This window comes from Phyllobates terribilis, unplaced genomic scaffold (genome assembly GCF_046119375.1).
Source record: "Phyllobates terribilis strain yellow unplaced genomic scaffold, ASM4611937v1 Scaffold_2__4_contigs__length_985480577, whole genome shotgun sequence".
Lineage (NCBI taxonomy): Eukaryota > Metazoa > Chordata > Amphibia > Anura > Dendrobatidae > Phyllobates > Phyllobates terribilis.
Genome location: NW_027362762.1, coordinates 4,361,092 through 4,376,099, shown reverse-complemented (window position 1 = coordinate 4,376,099; position 15,008 = coordinate 4,361,092). Strand labels below are relative to the sequence as shown.

At 47.9% G+C, this 15,008-nt stretch overlaps 1 pseudogene; it reads right to left on the bottom strand.

Moving 5' to 3' along the window:
• Nucleotides 1–12,770: 12,770 nt before the first annotated feature.
• Nucleotides 12,771–14,029, bottom strand: LOC141248696 (sialidase-3-like; annotated as a pseudogene).
• Between the last annotated feature and the right edge of the window lie 979 nt (nucleotides 14,030–15,008).

Sequence of the window (15,008 nt, the reverse complement as noted above, 5' to 3'; positions counted from 1 at the left end):
GTAGGCTGATACTGTTCATTAGTTAGGCTGGTACTGTTCATGAGGTAGTCTGCTACTGTTCATTCAGAAATTTGGTACTGTTCATGAGGTAGGCTGGTACTGTTCATGAGGTAGGTTGGTACTGTTCATGAGTTAGGCTGGTACTGTTCATTCAGAAATCTGGTACTGTTCATGAGGTAGGCCGGTACTGTTCATTCAGAAATCAGGTACTGTTCATGAGGTGGGCTGGTACTGCTCATTCAGAAATCTGGCACTGTTCATGAGGTAGGTTGGTACAATTCATTCAGAAATCGGGTACTGTTCATGAGGTAGGTAGTACTGTTCATTCAGAAATCTGGCACTGTTCATGAGGTGGGCTGGTACTGCTCATTCAGAAATCTGGTACTGTTCATGAGGTAGGTTGGTACTGTTCATTCAGAAATCTGGCACTGTTCATGAGGTAGGTTGGTACTGTTCATGAGGTAGGCTGGTACTGTTCATTCAGAAATCTGGCACTGTTCATGAGGTAGGCTGGTACAGTTCATTCAGAAATCTGGTACTGTTCATGAGGTAGGTAGGTACTGTTCATTCAGAAATCTGGTACTGTTCATGAGGTAGGCTGGTAGAGTTCATTCAGAAATCAGGTACTGTTCATGAGGTAGGTTGGTACTGTTCATGAGGTAGGCTGGTACTGTTCATTCAGAAATCTGGCACTGTTCATGAGGTAGGCTGGTACTGCTCATTCAGAAATCTGGTACTGTTCATGAGGTAGGTAGGAACTGTTCATTCAGAAATCTGGCACTGTTCATGAGGTGGGCTGGTACAGTTCATTCAGAAATCAGGTACTGTTCATGAGGTAGGCTAGTACTGTTCATTCAGAAATCTGGCACTGTTCATGAGGTAGGTAGGTACTGTTCATTCAGAAATCTGGCACTGTTCATGAGGTAGGCTGGTAGAGTTCATTCAGAAATCAGGTACTGTTCATGAGGTAGGCTGGTACTGTTCATGAGGTGGTCTGGTACTGTTCATGAGGTGGGCTGGTACTGATCATTCAGAAATCTGGCACTGTTCATGAGGTGGGCTGGTACAGTTCATTCAGAAATCTGGTACTGTTCATGAGGTAGGTTGGTACTGTTCATTCAGAAATTTGGTACTGTTCATGAGGTAGGCTGGTACTGTTCATTCAGAAATCTAGTACTGTTCATGAGGTAGGTTGGTACTGTTCATTCAGAAGTCTGGTACTGTTCATGAGGTAGGTTGGTACTGTTCATTCAGAAATTTGGTACTGTTCAGGAGGTAGGTTGGTACTGTTCATGAGGTGGGCTGGTACTGTTCATGAGGTAGGCTGCTACTGTTCATTCAGAAAACTGGTACTGTTCATGAGGTAGGTTGGTACTGTTCATTCAGAAATCTGGTACTGTTGATGAAGTAGGCTGGTACTGCTCATTTAGAAATCTGGCACTGTTCATGAGGTAGGTTGGTACAATTCATTCAGAAATCTGGTACTGTTCATGAGTTAGGTAGGTACTGTTCATTCAGAAATCTGGTACTGTTCATGAGGTAGGTTGGTACTGTTCATGAGGTAGGCTGGTACTGTTCATGAGGTAGGCTGGTACTGTTCATTAGTTAGGCTGGTACTGTTCATTCAGAAATCTGGCACTGTTCATGAGGTAGGTTGGTACTGTTCATGAAGTAGGTTGGTACTGTTCATGAGGTAGGCTGGTACTGTTCATGAGGTAGGCTGGTACTGTTCATGAGGTAGGCTGGTACTGTTCATGAGGTAGGCTGGTACTGTTCATTCAGAAATCTGGTACTGTTCATGAGGTAGGTTGGTACTGTTCATGAGGTAGGCTGGTACTGTTCATGAGGTAGGTTGGTACTGTTCATGAGTTAGGCTGGTACTGTTCATTCAGAAATCTGGTACTGTTCATGAGATAGGCCGGTACTGTTCATTCAGAAATCAGGTACTGTTCATGAGGTGGGCTGGTACTGCTCATTCAGAAATCTGGCACTGTTCATGAGGTAGGTTGGTACAATTCATTCAGAAATCGGGTACTGTTCATGAGGTAGGTAGGTACTGTTCATTCAGAAATCTGGTACTGTTCATGAGGTGGGCTGGTACTGCTCATTCAGAAATCTGGAACTGTTCATGAGGTAGGTTGGTACAATTCATTCAGAAATCTGGTACTGTTCATGAGGTAGGTAGGTACTGTTCATTCAGAAATCTGGTACCCTTCATGAGGTGGGCTGGTACTGTTCATTCAGAAATCTGGTGCTGTTCATGAGGTAGGTTGGTACTGTTCATGAGGTAGGCTGGTACTGTTCATGAGGTAGGCTGGTACTGTTCATTCAGAAATCTGGTACTGTTCATGAGGTAGGTTGGTACAATTCATTCAGAAATCTGGTACTGTTCATGAGGTAGGTAGGTACTGTTCATTCAGAAATCTGGTACTGTTCATGAGGTGGGCTGGTACTGCTCATTCAGAAATCTGGCACTGTTCATGAGGTAGGTTGGTACTGTTCATGAGGTAGGCTGGTACTGTTCATGAGGTGGGCTGGTACTGCTCATTCAGAAATCTGGCACTGTTCATGAGGTAGGTTGGTACAATTCATTCAGAAATCTGGTACTGTTCATGAGGTAGGTAGGTACTGTTCATTCAGAAATCTGGTACTGTTCATGAGGTAGGCTGGTACTGCTCATTCAGAAATCTGGCACTGTTCATGAGGAAGGTTGGTACAATTCATTCAGAAATCTGGTACTGTTCATGAGGTAGGTAGGTGCTGTTCATTCAGAAGTCTGGTACTGTTCATGAGGTAGGCTGGTACTGTTCATTCAGAAGTCTGGTACTGTTCATGAGGTAGGTAGGTACTGTTCATTCAGAAATCTGGTACCCTTCATGAGGTGGGCTGGTACTGTTCATTCAGAAATCTGGTGCTGTTCATGAGGTAGGTTGGTACTGTTCATGAGGTAGGCTGGTACTGTTCATGAGGTAGGCTGGTACTGTTCATTCAGAAATCTGGTGCTGTTCATGAGGTAGGTTGGTACTGTTCATGAGGTAGGCTGGTACTGTTCATGAGGTAGGCTGGTACTGTTCATTCAGAAATCTGGTACTGTTCATGAGGTAGGTTGGTACAATTCATTCAGAAATCTGGTACTGTTCATGAGGTAGGTAGGTACTGTTCATTCAGAAATCTGGCACTGTTCATGAGGTAGGTTGGTACTGTTCATGAGGTAGGCTGGTACTGTTCATGAGGTGGGCTGGTACTGCTCATTCAGAAATCTGGCACTGTTCATGAGGTAGGTTGGTACAATTCATTCAGAAATCTGGCACTGATCATGAGGTAGGTTGGTACTGTTCATTCACAAATCTGGTACTGTTCATGAGGTGGGCTGGTACTGTTCATTCAGAAATCTGGTACTGTTCATGAGGTAGGCTGGTACTGCTCATTCAGAAATCTGGCACTGTTCATGAGGTAGGTTGGTACAATTCATTCAGAAATCTGGTACTGTTCATGAGGTAGGTAGGTACTGTTCATTCAGAAATCTGGTACTGTTCATGAGGTGGGCTGGTACTGCTCATTCAGAAATCTGGCACTGTTCATGAGGTAGGTTGGTACAATTCATTCAGAAATCTGGTACTGTTCATGAGGTAGGTAGGTACTGTTCATTCAGAAATCTGGTACTGTTCATGAGGTGGGCTGTTACTGCTCATTCAGAAATCTGGCACTGTTCATGAGGTAGGTTGGTACAATTCATTCAGAAATCTGGTACCGTTCACGAGGTAGGTAGGTACTGTTCATTCAGAAATCTAGTACTGTTCATGAGGTGGGCTGGTACTGCTCATTCAGAAATCTGGTACTGTTCATGAGGTGGGCTGGTACTGCTCATTCAGAAATCTGGTACTGTTCATGAGGTAGGATGGTACTGTTCATTCAGAAATCTGGTACTGTTCATGAGGTAGGTTGGTACTGTTCATTCAGAAATCTGGTACTGTTCATGAGGTGGGCTGGTACTGTTCATTCAGAAATCTGGTACTGTTCATGAGGTAGGTTGGTACTGTTCATTCAGAAATCTGGCACTATTCATGAGTTAAGCTGGTACTGTTCATTCAGAAATCTGGTACTGTTCATGAGGTAGGTTGGTACTGTTCATTCAGAAGTCTGGTACTGTTGATGAGTTAGGTTGGTACTGTTCATTCAGAAATCTGGTACTGTTCATGAGGTGGGCTGGTACTGTTCATTCAGAAATCTGGTACTGTTCATGAGGTAGGCTGGTACTGCTCATTCAGAAATCTGGCACTGTTCATGAGTTAGGTTGGTACAATTCATTCAGAAATCTGGTACTGTTCATGAGGTAGGTAGGTACTGTTCATTCAGAAATCTGGTACTGTTCATGAGGTGGGCTGTTACTGCTCATTCAGAAATCTGGCACTGTTCATGAGGTAGGTTGGTACAATTCATTCAGAAATCTGGTACCGTTCACGAGGTAGGTAGGTACTGTTCATTCAGAAATCTGGTACTGTTCATGAGGTGGGCTGGTACTGCTCATTCAGAAATCTGGTACTGTTCATGAGGTGGGCTGGTACTGCTCATTCAGAAATCTGGTACTGTTCATGAGGTAGGATGGTACTGTTCATTCAGAAATCTGGTACTGTTCATGAGGTAGGTTGGTACTGTTCATTCAGAAATCTGGTACTGTTCATGAGGTAGGTTGGTACTGTTCATTCAGAAATCTGGCACTATTCATGAGTTAAGCTGGTACTGTTCATTCAGAAATCTGGTACTGTTCATGAGGGGGGTGGTACTGTTCATTCAGAAATCTGGTACTGTTCATGAGGTAGGCTGGTACTGCTCATTCAGAAATCTGGCACTGTTCATGAGGTAGGTTGGTACAATTCATTCAGAAATCTGGTACTGTTCATGAGGTAGGTAGGTACTGTTCATTCAGAAATCTGGTACTGTTCATGAGGTAGGTTGGTACTGTTCATTCAGAAATCTGGTACTGTTCATGAGGTGGGCTGGTACTGTTCATTCAGAAATCTGGTACTGTTCATGAGGTAGGTTGGTACTGTTCATTCAGAAATCTGGCACTATTCATGAGTTAAGCTGGTACTGTTCATTCAGAAATCTGGTACTGTTCATGAGGTAGGTTGGTACTGTTCATGAGGTAGGCTGGTACTGTTCATGAGGTAGGCTGGTACTGTTAATTAGTTAGGCTGGTACTGTTCATTCAGAAATCTGGTACTGTTCATGAGGTAGGTTGGTACTGTTCATGAAGTAGGTTGGTACTGTTCATGAGGTAGGCTGGTAATGTTCATGAGGTAGGCTGGTACTGTTCATGAGGTAGGCTAGTACTGTTCATGAGGTAGTCTGCTACTGTTCATTCAGAAATCTGGTACTGTTCATGAGGTAGGTTGGTACTGTTCATGAGGTAGGCTGGTACTGTTCATGAGGTAGGTTGGTACTGTTCATGAGTTAGGCTGGTACTGTTCATTCAGAAATCTGGTACTGTTCATGAGGTAGGCCGGTACTGTTCATTCAGAAATCAGGTACTGTTCATGAGGTGGGCTGGTACTGCTCATTCAGAAATCTGGCACTGTTCATGAGGTAGGTTGGTACAATTCATTCAGAAATCGGGTACTGTTCATGAGGTAGGTAGGTACTGTTCATTCAGAAATCTGGTACCCTTCATGAGGTGGGCTGGTACTGTTCATTCAGAAATCTGGTGCTGTTCATGAGGTAGGTTGGTACTGTTCATGAGGTAGGCTGGTACTGTTCATGAGGTAGGCTGGTACTGTTCATTCAGAAATCTGGTACTGTTCATGAGGTAGGTTGGTACAATTCATTCAGAAATCTGGTACTGTTCATGAGGTGGGCTGGTACTGCTCATTCAGAAATCTGGCACTGTTCATGAGGTAGGTTGGTACTGTTCATGAGGTAGGCTGGTACTGTTCATGAGGTGGGCTGGTACTGCTCATTCAGAAATCTGGCACTGTTCATGAGGTAGGTTGGTACAATTCATTCAGAAATCTGGTACTGTTCATGAGGTAGGTAGGTACTGTTCATTCAGAAATCTGGTACTGTTCATGAGGTAGGCTGGTACTGCTCATTCAGAAATCTGGCACTGTTCATGAGGTAGGTTGGTACAATTCATTCAGAAATCTGGTACTGTTCATGAGGTAGGTAGGTACTGTTCATTCAGAAGTCTGGTACTGTTCATGAGGTAGGCTGGTACTGTTCATTCAGAAGTCTGGTACTGTTCATGAGGTAGGTAGGTACTGTTCATTCAGAAATCTGGTACCCTTCATGAGGTGGGCTGGTACTGTTCATTCAGAAATCTGGTGCTGTTCATGAGGTAGGTTGGTACTGTTCATGAGGTAGGCTGGTACTGTTCATGAGGTAGGCTTGTACTGTTCATTCAGAAATCTGGTGCTGTTCATGAGGTAGGTTGGTACTGTTCATGAGGTAGGCTGGTACTGTTCATGAGGTAGGCTGGTACTGTTCATTCAGAAATCTGGTACTGTTCATGAGGTAGGTTGGTACAATTCATTCAGAAATCTGGTACTGTTCATGAGGTAGGTAGGTACTGTTCATTCAGAAATCTGGCACTGTTCATGAGGTAGGTTGGTACTGTTCATGAGGTAGGCTGGTACTGTTCATGAGGTGGGCTGGTACTGCTCATTCAGAAATCTGGCACTGTTCATGAGGTAGGTTGGTACAATTCATTCAGAAATCTGGCACTGATCATGAGGTAGGTTGGTACTGTTCATTCACAAATCTGGTACTCTTCATGAGGTGGGCTGGTACTGTTCATTCAGAAATCTGGTACTGTTCATGAGGTAGGCTGGTACTGCTCATTCAGAAATCTGGCACTGTTCATGAGGTAGGTTGGTACAATTCATTCAGAAATCTGGTACTGTTCATGAGGTAGGTAGGTACTGTTCATTCAGAAATCTGGTACTGTTCATGAGGTGGGCTGGTACTGCTCATTCAGAAATCTGGCACTGTTCATGAGGTAGGTTGGTACAATTCATTCAGAAATCTGGTACTGTTCACGAAGTAGGTAGGTACTGTTCATTCAGAAATCTAGTACTGTTCATGAGGTGGGCTGGTACTGTTCATTCAGAAATCTGGTACTGTTCATGAGGTAGGTTGGTACTGTTCATTCAGAAATCTGGCACTGTTCATGAGGTAGGTTGGTACAATTCATTCAGAAATCTGGTACTGTTCATGAGGTAGGTAGGTACTGCTCATTCAGAAATCTGGTACTGTTCATGAGGTAGGTAGGTACTGTTCATTCAGAAATCTGGTACTGTTCATGAGGTAGGTTGGTACTGTTCATTCAGAAGTCTGGTACTGTTGATGAGTTAGGCTGGTACTGTTCATTCAGAAATCTGGTACTGTTCATGAGGTGGGCTGGTACTGTTCATTCAGAAATCTGGTACTGTTCATGATGTAGGTTGGTACTGTTCATTCAGAAATCTGATACTGTTGATGAGTTAGGCTGGTACTGTTCATTCAGAAATCTGGTACTGTTCATGAGGTGGGCTGGTACTGTTCATTCAGAAGTCTGGTACTGTTCATGAGTTAGGCTGGTACTGTTTATTTAGAAATCTGGTACTGTTCATGAGGTAGGTTGGTACAATTCATTCAGAAATCTGGTACTGTTCATGAGGTAGGTAGGTACTGTTCATTCAGAAATCTGGTACTGTTCATGAGGTGGGCTGGTACTGCTCATTCAGAAATCTGGCACTGTTCATGAGGTAGATTGGTACTGTTCATGAGGTGGGCTGGTACTGCTCATTCAGAAATCTGGCACTGTTCATGAGGTAGGTTGGTACAATTCATTCAGAAATCTGGTACTGTTCATGAGGTAGGTACTGTTCATTCAGAAATCTGGTACTGTTCATGAGGTGGGCTGTTACTGCTCATTCAGAAATCTGGCACTGTTCATGAGGTAGGTTGGTACAATTCATTCAGAAATCTGGTACCGTTCACGAGGTAGGTAGGTACTGTTCATTCAGAAATCTGGTACTGTTCATGAGGTGGGCTGGTACTGCTCATTCAGAAATCTGGTACTGTTCATGAGGTGGGCTGGTACTGCTCATTCAGAAATCTGGTACTGTTCATGAGGTAGGATGGTACTGTTCATTCACAAATCTGGTACTGTTCATGAGGTGGGTTGGTACTGTTCATTCAGAAATCTGGTACTGTTCATGAGGTGGGCTGGTACTGTTCATTCAGAAATCTGGTACTGTTCATGAGGTAGGTTGGTACTGTTCATTCAGAAATCTGGCACTATTCATGAGTTAAGCTGGTACTGTTCATTCAGAAATCTGGTACTGTTCATGAGGTAGGTTGGTACTGTTCATTCAGAAGTCTGGTACTGTTGATGAGTTAGGCTGGTACTGTTCATTCAGAAATCTGGTACTGTTCATGAGGTGGGCTGGTACTGTTCATTCAGAAATCTGGTACTGTTCATGATGTAGGTTGGTACTGTTCATTCAGAAATCTGATACTGTTGATGAGTTAGGCTGGTACTGTTCATTCAGAAATCTGGTACTGTTCATGAGGTGGGCTGGTACTGTTCATTCAGAAGTCTGGTACTGTTCATGAGTTAGGCTGGTACTGTTTATTTAGAAATCTGGTACTGTTCATGAGGTAGGTTGGTACAATTCATTCAGAAATCTGGTACTGTTCATGAGGTAGGTAGGTACTGTTCATTCAGAAATCTGGTACTGTTCATGAGGTGGGCTGGTACTGCTCATTCAGAAATCTGGCACTGTTCATGAGGTAGATTGGTACTGTTCATGAGGTGGGCTGGTACTGCTCATTCAGAAATCTGGCACTGTTCATGAGGTAGGTTGGTACAATTCATTCAGAAATCTGGTACTGTTCATGAGGTAGGTAGGTACTGTTCATTCAGAAATTTGGTACTGTTCATGAGGTGGGCTGGTACTGCTCATTCAGAAATCTGGCACTGTTAATGAGGTAGGTTGGTACAATTCATTCAGAAATCTGGTACTGTTCATGAGGTAGGTAGGTACTGTTCATTCAGACATCTGGTACTGTTCATGAGGTGGGCTGGTACTGCTCATTCAGAAATCTGGTACTGTTCATGAGGTAGGTTGGTACTGTTCATTCAGAAATCTGGTACTGTTCATGAGGTAGGTTGGTACTGTTCATTCAGAAATCTGGTATGGTTCATGAGGTAGGTAGGTACTGTTCATTCAGAAATCTGGTACTGTTCATGAGGTGGGCTGGTACTGTTCATTCAGAAATCTGGTACTGTTCATGAGGTAGGTTGGTACTGTTCATTCAGAAATCTGGTACTCTTCATGAGGTAGGTTGGTACTGTTCATTCAGAAATCTGGTACTGTTCATGAGGTGGGCTGATACTGTTCATTCAGAAATCTGGTACTGTTCATGAGGTGGGCTGGTACTGTTCATTCAGAAATCTGGCACTATTCATGAGTTAAGCTGGTACTGTTCATTCAGAAATATGGTACTGTTCATGAGGTAGGTTGGTACTGTTCATTCAGAAGTCTGGTACTGTTCATGAGTTAGGCTGGTACTGTTCATTTAGAAATCTGGTACTGTTCATGAGGTAGGCTGGCACTGTTTATTCAGAAGTCTGGTACTGTTCATGAGGTGGGCTGGTACAATTCATTCAGAAGTCTGGTACTGCTCATTCAGAAGTCTGGTACTGCTCATTCAGAAGTCTGGTACTGTTCATTTGGAAGACTTGTACTGTTCATGAGGTGGGCTGGTACCGTTCATTCAGAAGTCTGGTACTGTTCAAGAGGTAGGCTGGTACTGTTTATGAGGTAGGCTGGTACTGTTTATGAGGTAGGCTGGTACTGTTTATGAGGTAGGCTGGTACTGTCTGGAGGGGAACAAATGGGTCTGGAATGGAACAGAGGGGTCTGGAAAGGAATAGAGGAATCTGGAGAGAACAGAGGAGTGTGGAACGGAACAGAGGAGCCTGGAGAGGAACAAAGGATCCTGGAGGGGATCAGAGGGGAACAGAGGATTCTGGAGGGGAACAAGCCTTCACAAGCGGTCATGTAAGTATCGCCGGTACCTCCCTCTAGCAATCAGCAGGTATTTATACACCCAGGCCAGGGTGTTAATTAGCAAGAGGAAGGTAGCCGCTGGGTCCTAGAGAGACAGCTTCTAAGAAGGTGTTTGTAATGCAAAACGAAGAGATCTCCTGCAACCTGTAGCGTCGGCGTCTCTGCCTCCTGCCGGGTAGAGACGCCGATCCCCTCACCGCTGGCGTTCCCGGTCTGGCGTCCTCCAGCTACCCTGCTGCATCTGCTCGGAGTGCGCGCACCACTCGTAGTTCCCCGGTCACTGTACTTAGGGCGCGCTCCCTCTTAAAGGGGCCGCGCGCACCGTCCTAAAGAGTCCCCGGCCAATGGCCGGAGGACCGCTCCTATATAAAGCACCTCCTCCAAAATGGAGGTGCCTGTGCAAGGTTGTTGTTTGTGTGCTAACACTCTCCTCAGCCCTCAGGTTCCAGTGCCTGCCAGCCTATCAGCCGTGCCTGCCAGCCTACCTGCCGTGCCCGCCTGCTTGCCTACCCGTATCACCAGCCTGTCTACCGGCTGTGCTCATCTGCTGAGCCTGTCAGCTTCAACCATCAGTCCCGTGGGAGTCGCCTGCTCTTACACGAGGTCGGTCCCAGAGTGGCACCTGGTTCACTTTCCCGGTCCCTCCTTGGTTCACGGAGTCGACTAATCCGCCGTGTGGCCAGGGTCGGTCCGGGTAGGCACTTAGTTACGCCCCTCTGGTCCCTCCTTACATCACAGCACAAAGGTTCCATCACCTGGATCCATAACACAACCAACTGCAGGGCGACAGTCTGTCACTTCTGACACACCCGTGACACGTGGAGGGGAAAAGGGAAGCCTGGAGGGGAACAAAGGAGCATGGAGGGGAACAGAGGAGTCTGGAGGGGAACAGAGGAGTCTGGAAGGGAAAAGAGAGGCGTGGAGGGGAAAAAAGGAGCATGGAGGGGAACAGAGGAGCATAGAGGGGAAAAAAGGAGCATGGAGGGGAACAGAGGAGCATAGAGGGGAACAGAGGAGCATGGAGGGGAACAGAGGAGTCTGGAGGGGAACAAAGGAGTCTGGAAGGGAGCAGAGAAGCGTGGAGGGGAATAAAGGAGCATGGAGGGGAACAGAGGAGTCTGGAGGGGAACAAAGGAGTCTGGAGGGGAACAGAGGAGTCTGGAGGGGAACAAAGGAGTCTGGAGGGGAACAAAGGAGTCTGGAAGGGAGCAGAGAAGCAAGGAGGGAAATAAAGGAGCATGGAGGGGAACAGAGGAGTCTGGAAGGGAAAAGAGAGGCGTGGAGGGGAACAAAGGAGCATGGAGGGGAACAGAGGAGCATAGAGGGGAACAGAGGAGCATGGAGGGGAACAGAGGAGTCTGGAGGGGAACAAAGGAGTCTGGAAGGGAGCAGAGAAGCGTGGAGGGGAATAAAGGAGCATGGAGGGGAACAGAGGAGCATGGAGGGAACAGAGGAGCATGGAGGGGAACTTAGGGGTCTGGAATGGAACAGAGGAGTCTGGATACGACCACGGCTGTATTCTGTGTGTAGAGGTCGTACTCGCTCATTACTGCTACACTAACAGACAATATTTAGGATGGTCTGAACTATTTTGGATAATGAGCTGCAGAAAGTAATCACAAAACAATTACTACTCGGGAAAAAGAGATTTACAGAAGAGAAATGTCATAAAAAAATGTATCACAAATCTAAACAAAAGATAAGAAGAAACAGATGAAAAACACATAAAAAGCAGAATGGAGGCAGCTGCACGGCCCGGAGGGTGAGGAGGTGCAGGGCAGAGACGGCTCCGGAGGGTGAGGAGGTGCAGGGCAGAGACGGCTCCAGAGGGTGAGGAGGTGCAGGGCAGAGACGGCTCCAGAGGGTGAGGAGGTGCAGGGCAGAGACGGCTGCAGAGGGTGAGGAGGTGCAGGACAGAGACGGCTCCAGAGGGTGAGGAGGTGCAGGACAGAGACGGCTCCGGAGGGTGAGGAGGTGCAGGGCAGAGACGGCTCCGGAGAGTGAGGAGGTGCAGGGCAGAGACGGCTCCGGAGGGTGAGGAGGTGCAGGGCAGAGACGGCTCCGGAGAGTGAAGAGGTGCAGGGCAGAGATGGCTTCGGAGGGTGAGGCGGTGCAGGGCAGAGACGACTCCGGAGGGTGAAGAGGTGCAGGGCAGAGACGACTCCGGAGGGTGAGGTGGTGCTGGGCAGAGACGGCTCCAGAGGGTGTGAACGTTCAGGGCAGAGACGGCTTCGGAGGGTGTGGAGTTTCAGGGCAGAGACAGCTTCGGAGGGTGAGGTGGTGCAGGACAGAGACGGCTCCGGAGGGTGAGGAGGTTCAGGGCAGAGACAGCTTCGGAGGGTGAGGTGGTGCAGGACAGAGACGGCTCCAGAGGGTGAGGAGTTGCTGGGCAGAGACGGCTCCGGAGGGTGAGGAGTTGCTGGGCAGAGATGGCTCCGGAGGGTGAGGTGGTGCTGGGCAGAGACGGCATCAGACACATGGATGGGGATGATATAGTTTATGGGACGACCCCTTTAAGGCGTCCATGACAGAGAGGAGTGGACAGAAGCTGCTAATTACAGGGGGGGGATCAGACACCATCTAAGGAGCAGTATGAGAGCGTGTATTGGGGGTCAGGAGAGTGGTGGATGGCGCCATCTTGTGGCCCCTCAGTGCATTCCTATACTGGGTTACTTTTGGCATCTGGAGACTTGGCGGAGGCCCCGACACTCGTGATTAGGGCTTAGAGGAATTGTTCAGCAGCTCGTCCATCGTGAACCTCCGGAAGACGATCTTTTCGCACGCCGCGTCCTTTCCGTATTCAAACAAGCAGGCAAAGGAGTGAGTGTCCTGGCACACCGCCAGGTCCGAGTACCCGCTGGGACCCTCGTTGATGACCCACGGTGGGGTCCAGGTGGACGGCACAAGGGGTGATTTATTCAAGTAGACTCCTAAGTCCACGCGGCCCCGGCTGCTGGTGGGATGGGAGTAGAGGAGCCAGGACGTGACGCTATGCTGAAGGGGCGACTCTTCCCCGCCGTCCGCCTCGTCCTGAGTTGCCTCCGGAGGCCTGTAGCTCACCACACTGCCCTGGCAGCCATGAGGCGGCTCACACAGGCTTTTATTGTAGTGGGCATCTGTGAACTCCATGGACTGGGGGCTGCTGGTCGCCTCCACCCGGTAGCGCTGACCGGTCCTGGCGCTGCAGTACAGGAGGTCGTTGCCGCTGCTGCAGGTCACCTCGGCCACCTCGCACTCCCCTGTCTTCTGCCGCCACAGCCCGCTGCCCTTGTGCCAGCTCTCTCCGCGGTCGTCGCTGTAGAAGATGAATGAGGGGGGCTTGGTCTTCCAGGGGATGGGCAGGCCGCAGACGCGGGAGTGGATGTAGTACAGGTACGCGGGCACGATCAGCCTGCCCGACGGAGAGCAGACGCCGTGACCGGGGCCAACCGCCAAGGTGGCGCAGCTCTTCAGGTCCTCACCCAGGACCTCCTCCGTCACGTCTTTCGGTAGGCTCCACGATTGGCCGTGGTCGCGGCTGGTGACGTAGCAGAGCCGGGCGGCATTTCGGCCGGTTATGATTTGCCAGAACTCGGAGATGTCGCGTTTTACACAGACGAAGAAGAGGAAGACGGTGTCGGTGGCGGAATGGTACAGCGGGCAGGGGTCCATGGTCCGGTGCCCCGGTAACTTGGCGTGGCTCACCGGCATCGCGTCTTCCCACTAAGGAGGCAAAACAGATGGAGACGTTGGAAAGTCACAAGATCAGACGCAGGGAGAGGTGACATGAGGAGCCGGTACCTGCACCTCCCCGCGCTGCACCCGACCGCGCCGCACCACCAGGTACAGGGCGTCCTGATCATCGGGGGACGAGCGCTTCTCCGCCAAGGCCAAGAAGATGGAGGGAAGAAGAGCAGAGCCGGGATACGATACGTCACACCGCCAGGATCCTGCTGGAACAGGGTCACCGAGTCCAGAGAGAGCGCCCCCGACATGTCTGTACCCGAACCTGCAGGACAGCGGATACACGAGACTGACAGCCGAGAGCAACCTGTATCTAATCCTGTGTGATACTGAAATGTGTATCTAATCCTATCCTGTGTGATACTGTCTGCTGAGCCGTGTATCTAATCATACAGTATCCTGTGTGATACTAAGCCATGAATTTAAATCTATCCTGTGACACGGAGCCGTCTATCTAATCCTATCCTGTGTGATACTGAGCCATGTATCTAATCCTATCCTGTGACATGGAGCTGTGTATCTAATCATATCCTGTGTGATACTGAGCAATGTATCTAATCCTATCCTGTGATACTAAGCCGTGTATCTAATCCTATCATGTGTGATACTAAGCCACGTATCTAATCCTATCCTGAGACACGGAGCCGTGTATCTAATCCTCTCCTGTGTGATACTGACTGCTTAGCCGTGTATCTAATCCTATCCTGTGTGATACTGTCTGCTGAGCTGTGTATCTAATCCTCTCCTGTCTGATACTGTCTGCTGAGCTGTGTATCTAATCCTCTCCTGTGTGATACTCTCTGCTGAGCCGTGTATCTAATCCTATCCTGTGTGATACTGTCTGGTGAGCCGTGTATCTAATCCTATCCTGTGTGATACTATCTGCTGAGCCGTGTATCTAATCCTATCCTGTGTGATACTGTCTGCTGAGCCGTGTATCTAATCCTATCCTGTGTGATACTGTCTTCTGAGCCGTGTATCTAATCCTATCCTGTGTGATACTGTCTGCTGAGCTGTGTATCTAATCCTCTCCTGTGTGATACTATCTGCTGAGCCGTGTATCTAATCCTATCCTGTGTTATACTGTCTGCTGAGCCGTGTATCTAATCTCGTCCTGTGTGATACTGTCTGCTGAGCTGTGTATCTAATCCTCTCCTGTGTGATACTATCTGCTGAGCTGTGTATCTAATCCTCTCCTGTGTTATACTGTCTGCTGAGCCGTGTATCTAA